Genomic DNA, 17639 nt, shown 5'->3' with positions numbered 1-17639 from the left:
GCTCAGGTCATGATCCCAGGGTCCTGGGATCGAGCCCTGTTTTGGGCTCCCTGCTCAGGGGGGAGTCTGCTTCTCCCTCTCCCACTCCCCCTGCTTGTGTTCTCTCTCTCGCTGTCTCTCTCTCCGTCAAAAAATAAATAAAATCTTTAATTTTAAAGAATTTTAAATTTTAATTAAAAAAAAAAACTGGGATTGAAAATCTGTATCAGCCAGTGTCCCTGTGAGAGTTTAGGTATAGAAGTTGGGAGCTGGCAAAAAAACTTTAAAAAATTAAAAAATAAATAAAATAAAATAAAAATAAGTTGTGAGCTGGCTAGATTGGCCAGATTGGAAATGGGTTTGTGCTCTTATAATCTTTGGAGGTTTTCAGTGGTTGCAGATAAATGACTTCTGAACTTCTCTGAGTAGATTTCATGAAGTATATCTGGTAAATTACCAATAAAACTTAACTGAGTTCATCTCATGTCAGGAGACCCTTAAAGCTGCTGTCATAAAACTCTACTGATGAAAGAGTTTCTTATTGATTGCAATCATTATTGTCTCAGCCCGCCCAGCAAAAAGCAAATATGCATTACACCCCTTGAGAAAACACATTTCAGAACCACACCAACTTTATGAGACAGGCCTAAGAGATGAAAGCATTTATTCAAAGTCCCATTGTGATTTTTTAAGAGGCCTGTCTCAACCAGGAAGGTCTCTACAATCCAGAAAACTCTGCTGATGCATGCCTGGCCAAAGCCATGTGGTCTGATTAGAAAGATGTTCCCAAACTCAAGCAGCCTAATTTGCTATTTTATACTATGTTAACATTTCACATCTATTAACTCAGCACAACAACTATTGATCTGAAAATAAAATTAGTTCTTGCTTTCATATAACAAAGAAGAATTGCAGTTTATAATGAAAGAAATGCTCATACTTGATTGCATAATAGAAATCATTATGTTTCCGGGGTGCCTGGGTGGCTCAGTTGGTTAAGCGACTGCCTTCGGCTCAGGTCATGATTTCAGGGTCCTGGGATCGAACCCCGCATCGGGCTCCGTGCTCGGCAGGAAGCCTGCTTCTCCCTCTCCCACTCCCCCTGCTTGTGTTCCCTCTCTCGCTGTCTCTCTCTCTGTCAAATAAATAAAAAAAAAAATCTTTAAAAAAAAAAAAAAGAAATCATTATGTTTCCTTATTACAAAGGTACTTAATTAGCAAAGATTTTCATTTTTCTCTGATGGGGGAGGGGCAAACACTATTCTAAGCACATAGCTGTCCCTTAGGTGCATCAAAATTTGCATCTTGCAAATTCCTTTTGAGACAATGCCTTAGAATGAAATAGAATATAGATTTGGTATGAGGTTTTGAAGAAGAGAGGGTACAGTGATCTATTAAGTGGCAATTTTGTTCCTTGGGAATCAACCAGGGAATTCTTTAGTCTCCCTGGATCTTCTCCACAAATATTTTTACTCTGCCTGCATAAAAACATTCTTTAAAATTTTCTGCGTAATAAGCAAGATGTTTTGTATTTTTCTCTACCGTTCTGGAGATTCTCACAGAACCATCCAAATTTTAAGATATATTAAATATAATCCCAGAAGTTATGGTATAATTAAATTTGGAAATAAAATAATGTTTACATAAATAATAACATTCAATGCTGGTGCAGGTGTGGAAAAATTGGTACTCTCGTGCATTGCTGGTTGCATGGTACCACCCATATGGAAAACAACACAGTAATGTGTATCATTAACCGTACAAATGTTTAATGCTCTGACTCAATGATTCTTCTTCTGGAACTCAATTCTATTACATCAGCCCCAAAGAGGGCATAGGTGACGATGGTCTCTGAGATATCATTTATGGAAGTAAAAACTGAAAGTGGCCGAAGTATATGTAATTAGAGCATAGGAAAAAATTCAGATGGCTTACCTGGCAATACTTGAGAGATATCAGAAAGACCCCTTTACTTGATCAAGTAGATAAGATAGTCTAAAATATTACCAAATAAGTTTAGAAGCTTTGTATCTATGAGTTTCCTATTCAAATGCAGTTCTTTATAAAAACAAACAGAAAACAAATAGCAACATGGGAAACATAAATCCAGCTATACCAACAATTACATTAAATGTTAATGAACTAAACGTTCCAATTAAGAGATAGAGACTAGCAGACTTGATTTTTTTAAAAATAACTCAATGATTCAACTATACGCTATTTACAGAAGACATAGTTTAAATATAAGGACTCAAGGGGGCACCTGGATGGCTTAGTTGGTTAAATGTCTGACTCTTGGTTTCAGCTCAGGTCATGATCTCAAGGTCCTGAGACTGAGACCCGCATCAAGCTCCCTGCTGGGTGTGGAGGCTGCTTAAGATTCTCTCTCTCCCTCTGCCTCAACCCTGCTCACACACACACACTCTCTCTCTTTCAATAAATAAATAAATAAACAAATAAAAGGACCCAAAGACTTTCAAATTAAAAGGATGGAAAAAGATACTATTATGCAAATGCTAACCATAAGAGAGTGGTGTGGCTATAAAATCAGACAAAGTACACTTTAAGATAAGGAATATTACCAGAGATAAAGAGAAACATTTCATAATGATGAGAGTCAATTCATTAGAAAGATGTAGCAATCTTAAATTTGTATGTGCTTATTAACATAAGCTTCAAAATACAGAAAGCAAAATTGATGGAATTAAACAGAGAAATAAATAAATCCAAAATCATAAGGGGATAATTTTACAGTCTTTGAGTCATGGATAAATCACTGATAGTTTGGCTTATAACCTAGCCCTGAAAAAGTGGGTCACAGGGAAAGTCCTCTTTGATTCTGGGAGAAGGTGAAGAATAGGATTTAGATTGATATGGCAGTGAGAAAGACTAGTGGGGAGTTGGAGCAACAGGATAGTTCTAGGGTCAAATAGGAGAGAAAGTACAAAAAGGTAAACAGATAACAAGGAAGGGGTGGTAGGAAGATATGAATGGAACCAGAAAAAATGTGATCTCAGTTTGAATACTATTTCAACACTTCTTGTGTAATCCTAGACAAGTTCATAAACCTCTCTAATATTCTGACACTTATAAAAATGGAGAAAATAATACCTGCCTATGGCTTAATGTGGAAGTTAAATACACATGTAATGAATACAATAATAAGTTAAATACTGTATTGAACTGTTGACTGCCAAAAAGCCTGGGTAATACCGTATCTCCTCTTTCTCAGTTTCTTGATAGTGACTCCTGTACACAAGGTTTCTGCAAAGAACCAGGAAATGAACTGGACAAGGATCCCAGGATCCAAATCATTTTGGAAGAAAAAAAAATAACTTACCTAGTCCCAAGAAGGTATGGAAAACTCCAAAACCACCCATCCTCTAGGAGTGTCTTCTGGCTGCTATCTCCTTTAGCAAAATGAAAATAGTTCCATGCTAGCCTTTATTTTTTTTTAAGATTTTATTTATTCATTTATTTGAGAGCGAGAGAGAGTGAGCATGAGTGGGGTGAGGGGCAAAGGGAGAGGGAGAAGCAGACTCCCAGCAGAACAGGGAGCCCAATGCAGGGCTCGATCCCAGGACCCCGGGATCATGACCTGAGCTGAAGGCAGATGCTTAACCAACTGAGCCCCCCAGGCGCACCCCCATGCTAGTCTCTAATCATCATTAGAGTCTGTGCTAATGTTCTCCCTTCCTATCTAAAGGCATGAGCTATCTCAAGGAATTAAAACTGTCCCAAGAAATTTACTAAAATTTTAATTACCCAGGCTTTTTGGTAGTCATCAGTTCACTGACTGACTTCCAGGCAGACAGGACCTCATATAAAATTTCTCTGGAAGATGAATCCTTTGCTTCAAATTTTCCAGACAAAGCTAAATTCCCCCTCCTTTCTCAAAAGCACCTTTTAGAGTCTCCGTTTTTACAATCATGTCTTACCATATTCCTCAATATCTGTGAAACACAGGACAGAGCTCTTTAAAGATGAACACAGTTACAACACGCTATAAGGGCTCGGAGGAGGGAGAGCCTTTCTGTGCTTTGGGACACCAGGATAAACTTGAACGAGTGCTATGTATTCTTGGCCTTAAAGAATGGGCAGGGTTTTGATCCATGTTGGAAGGGGATTGGAAATGAATCAAAGACTGGATAGGGAAATGTGGAACCTGCTGGGGAGGAACAGCTGATGGTCAGGGCAAGGGAGAAACAGGGAGGAGACCAAGATGAAAATGCGACACCATATTGTGGAGAGCCACACACACCAGAAAGAAGACTGATGACTTTATTTGGTAGATAATGAACAGCATTAGGGGCTTTTGCTGATATATGTAATCAGAGCTGAATTTTAGGAAGATTAATCTAGCAGAGAGATTTGAGGGGTGGGAGGAAAGTAGATCCGAATAAGAGGTGAAAGATGGGTTAGGAAGTCCTTTCAACCATTTGGGTAAAAGTTCCCAAGTGACCAAATGTCAATGAAAGCAATGGAAATGAAGATGAAGGGGAGTGTGAAGCCTTAAGGATAGAAAGCATTCTAATTCATCTTTATGTTCAGAGCCCAGCTCTCAATAACTATTTCTTGAACTAGAGCTGCTGTTCACCTACAAGGTTTAACAATAAAGAAGTGAAACAGAAAGAGGAACCACAAAGAGATAATGTAAAAAAGACAAAAAGAGAGAGAAAAAGACAGAGAAAGAAAATGTAATGATAATAATTAGAGAACTTTATCTCAAGACTCAAAGTCCCTGATTCAAGACTCTTAAGATCACTACTTGCTAAATAACTCTAAACACATGTTGAACTGATGATGGTAGATCACACTGTATCCTTGTGTCTAAGTAATATCATATTTGCTTCATCCTATTATCCCAAGAGAGGTGCCATACAGATCAAATAAAAGGAAATCTAAGGAAGTGTATTTCAGTTTATTGTCCCTATAGTCAACGTTGTTGGGGATCTACTATGTACCAGGCACTGTGTTAAGCACTTTAGGTGAATCACCTTATTTAATTTTTTCAACTATCTCATGAAGTAGATTTTACAATTTTCTTCTAACAGGTGAGGAAATTGAGGTTAGTTAAGACACAAAGCCAGGATTTGTACATGGCAATTTGATGCCAGAATGTACATCATCTTCTCAGTACACTGTGCCACCTTCTAAGGGAAAAAAAAATGCATGACAATTGAAATCTGAAAGGCAGGTAGGTGCTCAGTGAGGGATGCTCCTCTGCAATTCATTTAAAGATAAATGTCACATTTTAGAGAAGTAACTCTATCTTTCGAACACTGTTTTTCCAAGTCAGGGCTTTCCCTTCAGAAGTTCTGCACTAAAAAGGTATAAACATGACCTTTCCTTCTGAAGGAGGGTTTGGAGGGTATGCGCACATGCCACCCCAGAAGCCTCGGGGACAGTGCAGCTGTGTATCAATTGGGGGTTTTGTTGCAAGCAACAGAAGTGAATTGACAAAATTAAAAAGGGGATAAGGGACTTTATTGGAAAAATCTGGAAAGGCTGAAAGAGTAGGGCTGGAGGCTCTAAGGATAATCTCCTCAGGGCGCCTCTGATGGAAGGAATTAATAACGGCCATCTTTGTCTTACAGACCCCACTGAAGATTCCGATTCCCAGGAGAGAACGGCTGATTGGCCAGGCTTAGATCACGTGACCATCACTTAACCAGTTGATGATGACAAGGTAATCTCACGAAAACTGCACACAGGAGAGTGGAATCCCCAAAAGAGAACCCGGTTACCAAAAAAGAGAGGAAAGGAGGCTGGGCAGACAAAAAGAGTAGGTGCCCATTACATACTGGGAAGCAAGAATTTCCTGAGCTGCAGAGGTGCCCAGGTATATGCAGGGGAGTCCCCTCGAGTCTTGCAGTACTACACAAGGAATTGAAAAACTGACTCTCCCCACTGTTCCTGCAGCAGCTCTAGATTTAGTTATAATCATATGTTACAGTATCATTAGGCAAGTAGCATGTGAAATCAACTAGGAACATTTCATTTTAAACTTTGCTGATTTTTCAAATTTGCTTTGCATTCTTGGTAATGATTTCCTGCTCTATTTTTATGCCTCCTCAGATAAAGTGCTATCATACATGATGTTAGCCCCATTAGACATGAAGTAAGCATTATTTATGATTATAATCAAGGTTATGAAGCATAAAAATGGGACAGAAAATTACTTCAACAGGCCTTTTCAAAGCCTTGAAAGTTGGGGCTTAACTTGTCAGACTTTTGCTTTCTTCATACCATGGGGTGGTGAGGAGTATTGGAGCAAGGCTGGTTAATGGTTCAGGAGTCTTTTGCTCACAGTATTACATGAAAATGCTTGGATATTTCTCAGATTACACTGCGGAAGGATGGGACCCTGGTGGAAACTCGGCTTCTTTGACAAGTTGAGTAGGAGTAAGGCTTTCCATATCTGGAAAGTCTCTCTCCGTATCTGGGTTTTAACCTTAGGGGGAGGTTTGATGGGTTGTCCATGGTAAACTGGAATTCAAGGGTAACTCAGGGTGCAGACCACGTGGGAGACGACTTGGACAAAACACTAGGTTAGTGCAGTACCGTAGTGGCAGGTGAAACATATGTCAATGCTTATGTAAAGCCACTGTTAGGGGAGAAGTGGCTTTTCTTTTCTTCCCCTTCTCCTTGCCCTTGTCCTTCTCGTTCTTCTTCTTCCTCTTCTTCAAACTGGCTAAAGCTCTCTATAATGACAAATACAGCACAAAGATACTTGGGGGAAGTTGCACTGAAAGGGAAATAGGTAGGGCGCCTGGGTGGCTTGGCTGGTTAAGCGTCTGCCTTCGGCTCAGGTCATGATCCCAGAGTCCCGGAATGGAGCCCCGCATCAGCTCCCTGCCCAGCGGGAGTCTGCTTCTCCCTCGGACCCTCCCCCCTCTCATGCTCTCTCTATCTCATTCTCTCTCTCAAATAAATAAATAAAATCTTAAAAAAAGAAAAGAAATGGAGGTAGGAACACAAGAGAAAAGGAAAATAGAAGGGGAAAAAATTAAGCTAATTTTAGATTTAGATTTAGATTTTGATAATGAAGTCACTGTAAGGTTTGCATTAGTGAGATAAAACTCGATTAAATAAAAACTTTAAGGCTCAAATAATGAGAATGATTAGCCTCATTTATGCCTCATATTTTTCAATTCAATAATCATCTTAAGTTATAGGATTCATTTGGCACTTTTTAAGAAGTCTGGAAATAAGACTTTTCTCTGCCCTTAGGCAGATTGCCCTGGACATTATGAAGATGAATACCTTAGATGCCACTACCATGGATGCATATGCTTCTTGCTGACGGAGGGGCTAGGGAAAGATGGTAAGGCATAGCAGAAGTACAGCTGGGGAGACATTCATGTCTTAAGTGTTCCTACTTTTCACCCTTGACATTTGCCCGATGCTGAAAACTGGAGGGCATTTCTCCAACTCTTACAGATATTTTTCTTGACCAACTCATTCAGTAGGTCTCCCTGCAGGACCTTAGGGTCTCCTTGGGCCAGAATACTTGGTACAAAGAAATTTTTCTTTGTCCTTGATCTGAAGCTAGAAATCATAGCTAACCATGTTTAACATCTGTGAGTTAAGAAGTAAATGTTATTATCATCCCCACCTTACAATTAGGAACCAGGCTAAAAGAAGCTAAATGACTTTAATGAAGTCACATATCTGCAAATTGATAGTCAGAAGTTGAACTCGGGCAGTCTGACTCTAGAACACTTTCTTAACTGCCATGTTCTACTTCCTCTAGCTAACTAAATACTCCTTAATTAGGGGGCGCCTTCGTGGCTCAGTCAGTTAAACACCTGCCTTAGGCCCAGGTCATGATTCTGGAGTCCTGGGATTGAGCCCCACATAGGGCTCCCTGCTCAGCGGGGAGCCTGCTTCTCCTTCTCCCTCTCCCTGCTGCTTGTGCTCTCTCTCTCTCAAATAAATAAATAAAATCTTTAAAAAATAAAAAATAAATACTCCCTCATTAGAAAGTGTAGATAGATCATTCTCAAGTAACCAAAACTCCAAGTCTTTCTGAAAGTAGAAGCCAAGTCACATATTATCTTTGCCATAAAGAAACACCAAGCCAAAAAGTAACATAAAAGCTGGTTCAGAACTGGCAAACTCTATAGGGCCTGAGCAGAGAAAGCTATGAAACAACTCTAAAACATACATGTGACTTCCATGGAAAAAGTGATTAGAAAAAGCTAGCCCACATGCCTTAGAAATAGGAGAATTCCTACCCAACAAATACCAGATAGTAGAGTAATTTAAACTGAAAAATAATCTGAAAGACCTTCAAAATAAATGTTTTAAATGTTAGAAGTCCTGGTACGTACTACAATATGGATGGGCCTGGAAAGTGCTATGCCAAGTGAAAGGAGCCAGTCACGAAAGACCACATATCGAATGATTTCATTTGACCAGAACAGGCAAATCTACAGAGACAGAAGGAAGATTAGGGTTTGTCAAGCACTGGGGGAGTGGGGAAAAGGGGGAGTAACTGCTAATCAGTGTGGAATTTTTTTGGGGTGATGAACATATTCTAAAATTACATTTTGGTGATGATTGCACAACTTTGTGACTATACCAAAAACCACTGAATTGTATACTTTAAATGGGTGAACTATATGGTATATATCTCAATAAGGTTGTTTTTTAAAAAAGAATACCTAGAAAGAAGAATACCTATATTCCACACACACACACACACACACACACACACACACACACACACGCAAACCACACTACAATTCAAAGATCTGAGATCAAATTGCAAAAAAGAAATAGAATATTGTTTTCAAACTTGAAATAAATTCTATTAGTATGTATGTTAAAAATAAAAAAGGGAGAGGGGTGACTCGGTCCGTTAAGCATCTGACTCTTGGTTTCAGCTCAGGTCCTGATCTCGGGGTCATGAGATCAAGCCCTGCGTCAGGCTCTGCGCTCAGCGGGGAATCTGCTCAAGCTCCTGTCTCTCTCTCTCTCCCTCTGCCCCTCCCCCTCCCTCTCTAAAATAATTAATAAGTCTTTTTAAAAATCTAAAAAAATTAAAAAGGGAGGGTGGGGAGAGTGAAAAAATAAAATTTAAATGTAAATGTAAACAAAGATCTAAACTAATGGCTATCTCTCTTCTCAGCAAACCATAAGTAAATGTGGTTATTAGAGACCTGACAGTGACTTTGCTTTGGGGGTCAGTGGCAGTGAGGGTAGAAGGTACATGGAGATGGCAAGGGCCACTGTGCAGTCAGGAACTCCTCTGAGGGCTAGGTGCAAGGGGTTCCAATCTTGAGACAAAAAAGATCTGTGGCTCCTGTGGGCCCACGGCCCACTACTTACCTTATGAAACCCAAGGAGGCCCGGGCCTGGCTGGAGGTGCTATTATAGATACTGCCTATTTGAACTGTGAGGGCTCAAGTCAGGTCATAACCTGTATTTCCATAGGTCCCAGACAAAAATAAACACAGACTCTTATTTCTAATCCCTCCCTTCTGCTTTTCTCAGAGTGCTGATTAGATTGCATTTTATGAAAGGATGGATGAGTTCAGTCTTCTCTAAAGTATTTCCTCACGGTTTCATCCATGATGAAGGGCACAAGTTTTTCCCATTTGAAAGATGCACGATCTAGCTGTTTCTTTTGCCTGCCTCAACTTCTTACTAACCTCTCTGGGACTAAGGAGAGAAAAGCGATGTTTAATTCTCCTGACCTGATAATGTCCCTCCCCAAGGAGAAGAGGATCTTTAGTGTGTGTACACCCCAGATAATAGTTTCTTTTAACCAGTAGTGATCTGTCATTCTAATTCTTTGTTTACAGTTTCAAAGGTTGGTATGTATTTTATCTTTTACGTCTTGAAAAAAAATTTAGCCATTTTGGCTAACATCAAATGTCATACATTGAAGCCTGATAAGTTGAAAGTTAAATGTTTTAAGACCTTTAAAGTAATAACCACTAAGTGCTTAATTTCAAAACACACTCTATTCATTTGCTTCCACAGGATGAAGTACCCATCATAGATAGAGTCATACCACTGGCACCAGGCCAGGGTTTTCTTCCTGGACCTTTTAAACATCTAGATTCCTAGGCAACTAGTTATCTCTCTGAGCCTCCCAGTTTCTGCCTTTCAGAGTTGCTGGAGGCCCATCCTATGTATAAAAGGGACAGAGGGAGACATTCTCCCTCTGCACTAAAATCCAGAAGAGCCAGTTCTAAATGAATGTCCAGATCCCCTCCTGCAGCCACTGCTGGAAACGCTGTCTAGGAACACCCCAGGGGAGTCTTGCCCAAAGGTCCAGATCAACACTGTCTGCATCCCCACTCACAGGCTGGCTAATTTCCAAGAAGTACCAATGCTTGGCCCTGTCCTAGAGGGAATCAATGTAATTTATTAAAAAAAAAAAAAAAAAAAAGGCTTGTCACATAATCCAAAATAATCAAATGACATATGGACTTGAGTCCATGAATAGCTCTCATGCAGGAAACAAGGAAGGCAGGCCTCTGGCTCGCTGAGACCCGGCTGGGGTCTGGCTGAAATCTGAATTCAGATTTAAAGGGCAAATCAAGTTTTTTCTTTGTCAAAGGATAGGGAAAGTGGGGTCAGTATTTACTAGGCTGTGGATCTCAAGTTTCAACCACAGAGAGGAACAGTTCAAACAGGAAAGCAAAAGTCTTCTTAGACCAAAACAAACTTACCAAAATGCATATAAGGTTAAACGGAAAAGGAGCATACAGAACAGGAGCATACGTATGCCAACTTTTGATACAAAAAAAAAAATTAAATTAAAGCTTGGATAAGAAATATATACTCTTACTTGCTGGGGTTTGCATAAAAAAAAACTCTAGAAGGATAAAGCAGTAACTAGAAAACAGTGGTTATTTACTTTGGGGGTGGAGAACTGGGAGCCCAATGGACTGGACAGGAGTGGGAGTCTGGCTTTTCACTATATAGCCTTGCATATGTTTTTGGTTTTCTGTTTTGTTTTGTTTCTTACCATATGTGAGGAACTGCTCTAGGTGCTTGGGAAGAAACAGGGACAAAACTGCTCCCTCAAGGAGCTTATATTCCAGTGAGAGAAAACAAATGTAAACACATAAAAGTAAGTACGTTGTATGGTACCTTGGATGGTCATGAAAATTAAAAAATAGGGTTAAGGCTTACAAAGGAGTTAGGAGACAGTGTGCACTATTAAGTAAGGTGGTCAGAACAGGCTCAATGGGCAGCATCTGCACTAAGATATGAAGAAGGTAAGGGGGTAGAAGATGGATCTTCGGGGTAGTGTGTGCGGGGCAGAGGGAACAGTTACAGCAGTGGTTCTCAGCGAGGGCCATTCTGCCCCCAGGGGACATTTGGTGATGTCTGGAGACATTTGATTTGATTGCGTTTGATTGTCATGACGTGGGCTGGGGAATGCTACTGGCATCCAGTGGGCAGAGCTCAGGGACGCTGCTAAACATCTTATGACAAACAGGACAGCATCCCACCATCAAGAATTATCCAGTCCAAAATGTCAGTAAGTGCCGTGTCAGTAAGTGCCACCGTTTGGAGACTTTGCGCTAGAGCAAAGGCCCCAAGAAGCGAGAATGCCAGGTTCACAGGCCAACACAGCTGTCAGACAAGAAGCTGTCCTGCTTCTGCCTGAAGTCTGGCCAGGCTAGCTGCAGCAGAATCACACTCACACAGCTTCCCGCAGCAAACACTCATTCTCACTCTCGGTGGTGCCCCGCAAACCTTTAAGAAGGAGGAGCGCTGTTTTCCTAAGAGTCAGATGTTCGATGTTCGTGAAGCCACCTCTTCGCAACAAGGTTCTCACTTCATATTATCCTGCAGAGCAGCATTAGTTCTTCCTTCATCCCTCCCCCCCCCCACAATCCCCCATGGGCGGCCCACTGCAAAACACGGCTTCGCGAAGACCGCGGCAAGTGCAACTTCTTGTGCTCTGTTCTGTTCTTCGTTAAGGATGGAGAAAAATTCAAAAGGCGGACACTGCCTTGTGAGACGAGAATGATACCTTGGGTCAGCGAGGTCGAAGAGAAATGAGGAAGATGGAAGTAAATAAAAATAACGGAGAGGGAGAGGGTTTTCTTGTCTTTTTACGAGAAGGAGGCACTGGAGTGTCCTCCAGGGAATGTAGTGAAGAAGGGAAGCCCTTTGAGGCTGCTGACTCAGCCAGTGAACAGAGACTCCAGACACACGGTCAATCCCAGAATTTCCCATCCTCTGGTCTCCCTGTGACTGTTTTCTCTTCGGAAGCTACCCAGGAATTGTTCTGTAAATGTTTGTGGAACTGAACCATTGCAAAACAGAACTGGCTGACATGAGGACTTTTCTCAGCATCTCTGGAGCCAAAGTATATACCAGCAGGCAGAAAAACACAACGTACACTTAGGAAGGGGGCTGGGTCAGTTTAAGGAGACCATCAGGCAGGTTTGGGGGAGCAATAAATAATAAAATTTAAAGCCAGCATGATGTTAAAATGTTTAGTAATTCATAGGGTTATAAATCTGATATTTCTGATACTTACTATTTCTGATTTATTTTTGATTTCTGATTTTATTTCTGATACTTAAATATATAAAATACTTAAATATATTTCTGATACTTAAAATGTATCCTCTTATAATCACCGAATAAACTAAATGATATATGGGTTTGTGTGGAAGCATTACGGCAGTTGCTAGAAAATAGGCTTTGGTGTCTTGTCAGCCTGAGTTTGAATCCTCACTCCACTAATTTTTATTACCTTTGAGACCCTAGGCCAGTTATTAAAATATCCTGAGTACCCATTTCTAGAGCTATAAAATGAGGGTGATGATAATATCAACCTCACAGAAATGCTGAGGATTAAAAATACTGGAGGGTATTATGCTAAGTGAAATAAGTCAGTCGGAGAAAGACAATTATCATATGGTTTCACTCATATGTGGAATATAAGACATAGCACAGAGGATCATAGGGGAAGGGAGGGAGAACTGAATGGGAAGAAATCAGAGAGGGAGACAGACAAACCTTGAGAGACTCATGACTCCGGGGAAACAAACTGAGGGCTGTAGAAAGGGAGGTGGGTGATGGGCATTAAGGAGGGCAGGTGTTGTGATGAGCACTGGGTGTTATACGCAACTAATGAATCACTGAACACTACATCAGGAACTAATGATGTACTATATGTGGGCTAACTGAATTTAAATTAAAAAAATAAAATAAAAAATAAATAAAATTTATGTAAAATACAAGGTCTGGCAGTATTAAGAACTCAATAATGTCAGATATTATTAACATATAATATAAAAATAATTCTTTTGCATTCTTTGAATGCCACCAAGACAATAAACTTCTTGGTTATTTCCTATGTCATTGTCATTACCAATATTTGCTTTAACAGCAATTACCTAGATAAGGACTTTCTGTCTGAATTATCTGGGTAACTGTTTGGCTTTAGCTAGGAAGGCCTGGCTGAAAAGGGAGGTCAGAAGGCACCTCACTGTGGGGCATCCCAAGGTAGGAGTGTTAAAAGTGAGTGTCCAGATCAGACATAATGCTGAATAATGGAAATGTTCTATTTTCATACAAAGAGATAAATAAATGGAAATATTTTAATTAGTTATTTTAGAAATGAAATAAATACTAATAATACTCAATCAAAACAATATCCAAGATCTTTTGTTGAAAAGATCAAAGTGCTGTACAGCACAGATAATTACATGTATGTTTATAATATAAATGTATACCTGTATGTGCACACACACCATGCATATATGCTTGTAAACGCATGGACCATCTCTGGAAGGGTATATAAGAAATAGTTTCCTTCCTCTCCGGGAAGAAGAACAGATGGAGTCAGAAATGGGGAATGAATTCACTTTTCACTGTAGGTTTTTCTGCTCTGAATATTTCTTAATCCTGTACTATATTCGTTTTATAAAAAATAATTTTAAAAATCATAAACCAAAAATGGCTGTAAATTGCATGGAGAAAAACAGCTCAATACATTATAGTTGAAACAAAATTTTAAAGTCTGAGAATACCAGGTGCTGGCAAGGATTGGGGAAAATACAAACTCTTACTCCTTTCTCCTGGCACACTCATTTTGAGAAGCATTATCTGGTAAAAGTTGATGATGTACAGACCTTACAAACTAGCAATTCTAATCTTAGACATTTATCTAAAGAAATTCTCAGCTGTGTATCCAAGGAGATATGAACAAATGTTCACAGCAATTTTGTATATCAATAAGAGAGATGAGAAAATAACCTATAGTATAATTATATATTGGAATACTATATAGCAGCTAAATGAATGAAGTAGCTTTACATATATCAATGTGAATAAAAAAACATATGTAGTTTTAAAAATTGTAAAGCAACCCAATGAGTATAATATTATTTATATATCATAAAACACATGAACACCCAAAGTAATTCTATATAATATAGAGAATATAGAATACATAGAATACACACACACACACACACACATATATATATGATATGCACGCACACACACACACACACACACATTTATAGTTAAAGCACAGAAACATTCAAGGGAAAAATACATCCCAGTACCTCCATGACAATAACTACCTAAACTGAGGAGCGCAGGGAGGGAAAATATTGTAGGGAGGTGGGGGGTGGGGGCTAACTGTGTCTCTAAAGTCTATATTCCATTCTCAACCAGGATCTGTGAGGTTGGGCAGAAAGAAGGTTGATACATTGGAACCCTGTCTGGGGTGAACACCCGGTTGATTTGCCCAGAGGCAGAAGAGTCCCCTGTGGATGAGACCGTGGGCTGCAGGGCACAAGCTCTGGGCGTAAGATCCTGCCTTGGACACTTGGAAAGGCACTGTGTCACTTTAAAGAAAGTTATTTAACCTCCGGATTCCTTAACTTCTCCACCTGCAAGATGAACTAGTAATAGTACCCAATTCACAGGATCGCTATGTAGATTCAAGGAGAAAATAAATATAAAACGCTTAACTCAAAGTCTGGTACATAATATGGGCTCAGCAAACATTAGCAATTGTTGGTCAGCCATGGGTGAAGCCATGAGTTCCTTCTTGCCCACCTCCCTCCTGAAGAAGAGAGCTACAGTTTCTGGAAAGGCTCCCAGAAGGAAGGTGTGTTGGGAGATGACCTTCCCAGAGAAAAATCTCAGACTCCCCCAGAGGCCTGATTTAGTGCCACACTTCCAAGGAAGCCTGTGTGAGAAAAGGACATTCCAGGCAGTGAAGTCAGCAAGTAAGAAGATAATACTTGCACATAATTGGCTCAGGTTTTCCCGATGTATCTCTAACAAATCACCAAGCGAGAAATAAACCACTCCTAGAGAAACAAGAGCATCAAGACGACTTTTCAGTGACTTTAAGGACACAGCTTATTTATAAGGGAAACATGGTCACCCCTGTTTGAAAAATTCAGTTCTTAACTTATGTGATAATAGGAATCTAGGAGCGTCCTATTGTGACATTTTTTTTCATGAGGTTTCTGAAACTCTAGAGGCTTTGAATATTTCAGAAAATAAGAAAATTACATCCTCTGAAAATATATCACAGCATCTCATAACAAGGCAGCTTCTGAGGCCCAGATGTGGGTATCCTGCTGGTCACATAAGGGCAGAGTTAGAATCTTCCAGGAAAACTCAGAAAGAAGTCATCTGGGAAATAATAGCAGTAATAGTAACATCAGTGGCTAATACTTAGCTACCAGGCACACTGTACTAATTACTTTGAGTGAATTATCTTCACTCAATCCTCAGAGTCTCTGTGAGAAACTGAGGCCATGAGTGGTTAGGGAACTTGCCAGGGATCTGAGACCCAGGATGCAGTAGGGTGCACATGGGCCACAACCCAGCAGTGAGCTGGGTGCCTGGTCACCTCGCCTCTCTGGATCTCCATCTTTCCACCTGTAAAACTAAGGGTGAATTAAATGATCTCAAAAGACCCCACTATCACTGAGATTTCAGGCTTCTATGAAATCAGGGAACCTCCTCTCTGCCAACAAAACAAAACTTTCAAAACCTTTTGTAATGCAGTTTGCCTAAAAAGGACAAGACTCCTTCCCTCATATTACTAGTAAATAAAGGTTTCAGTGTTTTGGTCAGAAAACCTAAGGGCACTGAAGAGCCCTATACAGCAGTGCTTGTGTTTAGGGATTTGGGGGGGGAGGGAGGGGTAGTATGGGAGAGGTAAGGGGATGGAGCGGGCAATGTGCAGGAGGAGCGAGCTACTGGTTTCTGGAAAATCATGAAAGTATCTCCTGCTTGAAGTCATCAGTTCCACTAAACCAGGACCCCTGAAAACCAACCTTATGACCTTTCTGCTGGGAATACTAAATGAGCCCCTAAGGTCTTTAGAAATATGGGACTTACAAATAAGGCCAAATATTTCACCTCTGATTCTGATGAAAGGTTTATGAGCCCCAGAATAGTTCAAGCACGACATGTCTGGATTGAATATTTGGTGTGCACTTAACACCAACGGGTTTCAGAGGCTTCGTGTTTCACAACTAAACTTTGGCAGAACTGTGTTAGTGACCTGATACCCATGGTAGGGGACATTTTCTCACTTCTCGGTGCCATAAATAGTGCAGGCTCCTGTCTGTGGCATATGCGGGTTAATTAGGCACATTAAGCTTCAGAGATTTGCCGGCATTGCTGTCCCCTGACTTTCTGACCATAGAAAATGAGCCTAAGGAGATGATGACATGCAGCAGACTGAGGTCCTAATAGGGTAATCATGGACAGGAAGGTTCCAGAAAATGCCATCTAGAGATGCAGTTAGGGATGCGGCTGGTCGGGATCAGATTTCAGAGACCAGGCTCTCTTTACTCTGACATGCTAAACAAGGTCTAGGTTAGAACATGAAAATAGAGATACACAAGGGCATGGCCAGAAATAAGATCCTCTGAATCTCAGAGAAGATTCAGTTCCATGCGGAGATGAAAGAGCATAACCAGCCCTGATTTATTCTCAAATCACTATTTCATTGATTGAGATCTTTCCTTAGGAAACATACCCAAGGAATTAAAGGCAAGCGGCTTGAAGGCAATAAATACAACTGATTTCTTAAAAGTTGGACTTTGAATATGCATGGCATCTTCCAATTTACAAAGCACTTTCTCCCACATAAAGTAGCCTGCTTAGCCAGCAATGGAGAGATGAGAACCGGAGCCTCTTTATTCCTAGGCCCCTTCTTTCCACTGCTCCTGGCCACTTTCCCTCTGTACCCCATTAAGTACCTACTATGTATAAGAAACTCTGAGGCGCCTGGGTGACTCAGTCAGTTAAGCATCTGCCTTCGGCTCAGGTCACGATCTCCGGGTCCTGGGATCGAGCCCCACACTGAGCTCCCTGCTCAGTGGGGGGTCTGCTTCTCCCTCTTCTTCTGTGCTCTCTCTTGCAAGTAAATAAATAAAATCTTAAAAAATAAATAAATAAATAAGTAAATACCATCATTGAAAGAAAGAAAGAAAGAAAAAGAAAGAAACTCTGAGGAATACAAAGATAAATAAAATGATACAACCTCAGGGTTAAACTGAAGATCCACAGGAAGCACTGAAGAGCTAGAGCAGAAGAAGGGAGTGATTCTATTGCTCCTGGTGGGAAGCAGGGAAGTCCTCAAGAAGGCTTCAATTTTGAGACTTCCTCAAAGGCAGAGAGCTGTCCAAGTG

This window comes from Callorhinus ursinus, unplaced genomic scaffold (assembly GCF_003265705.2).
Source record: "Callorhinus ursinus isolate GAN/ISIS: 27379988/994484 unplaced genomic scaffold, GSC_fseal_2.0 scaffold12, whole genome shotgun sequence".
Lineage (NCBI taxonomy): Eukaryota > Metazoa > Chordata > Mammalia > Carnivora > Otariidae > Callorhinus > Callorhinus ursinus.
The sequence above is the reverse complement of the archived record's forward strand: the minus strand, read 5'-3'. Positions refer to the sequence as shown.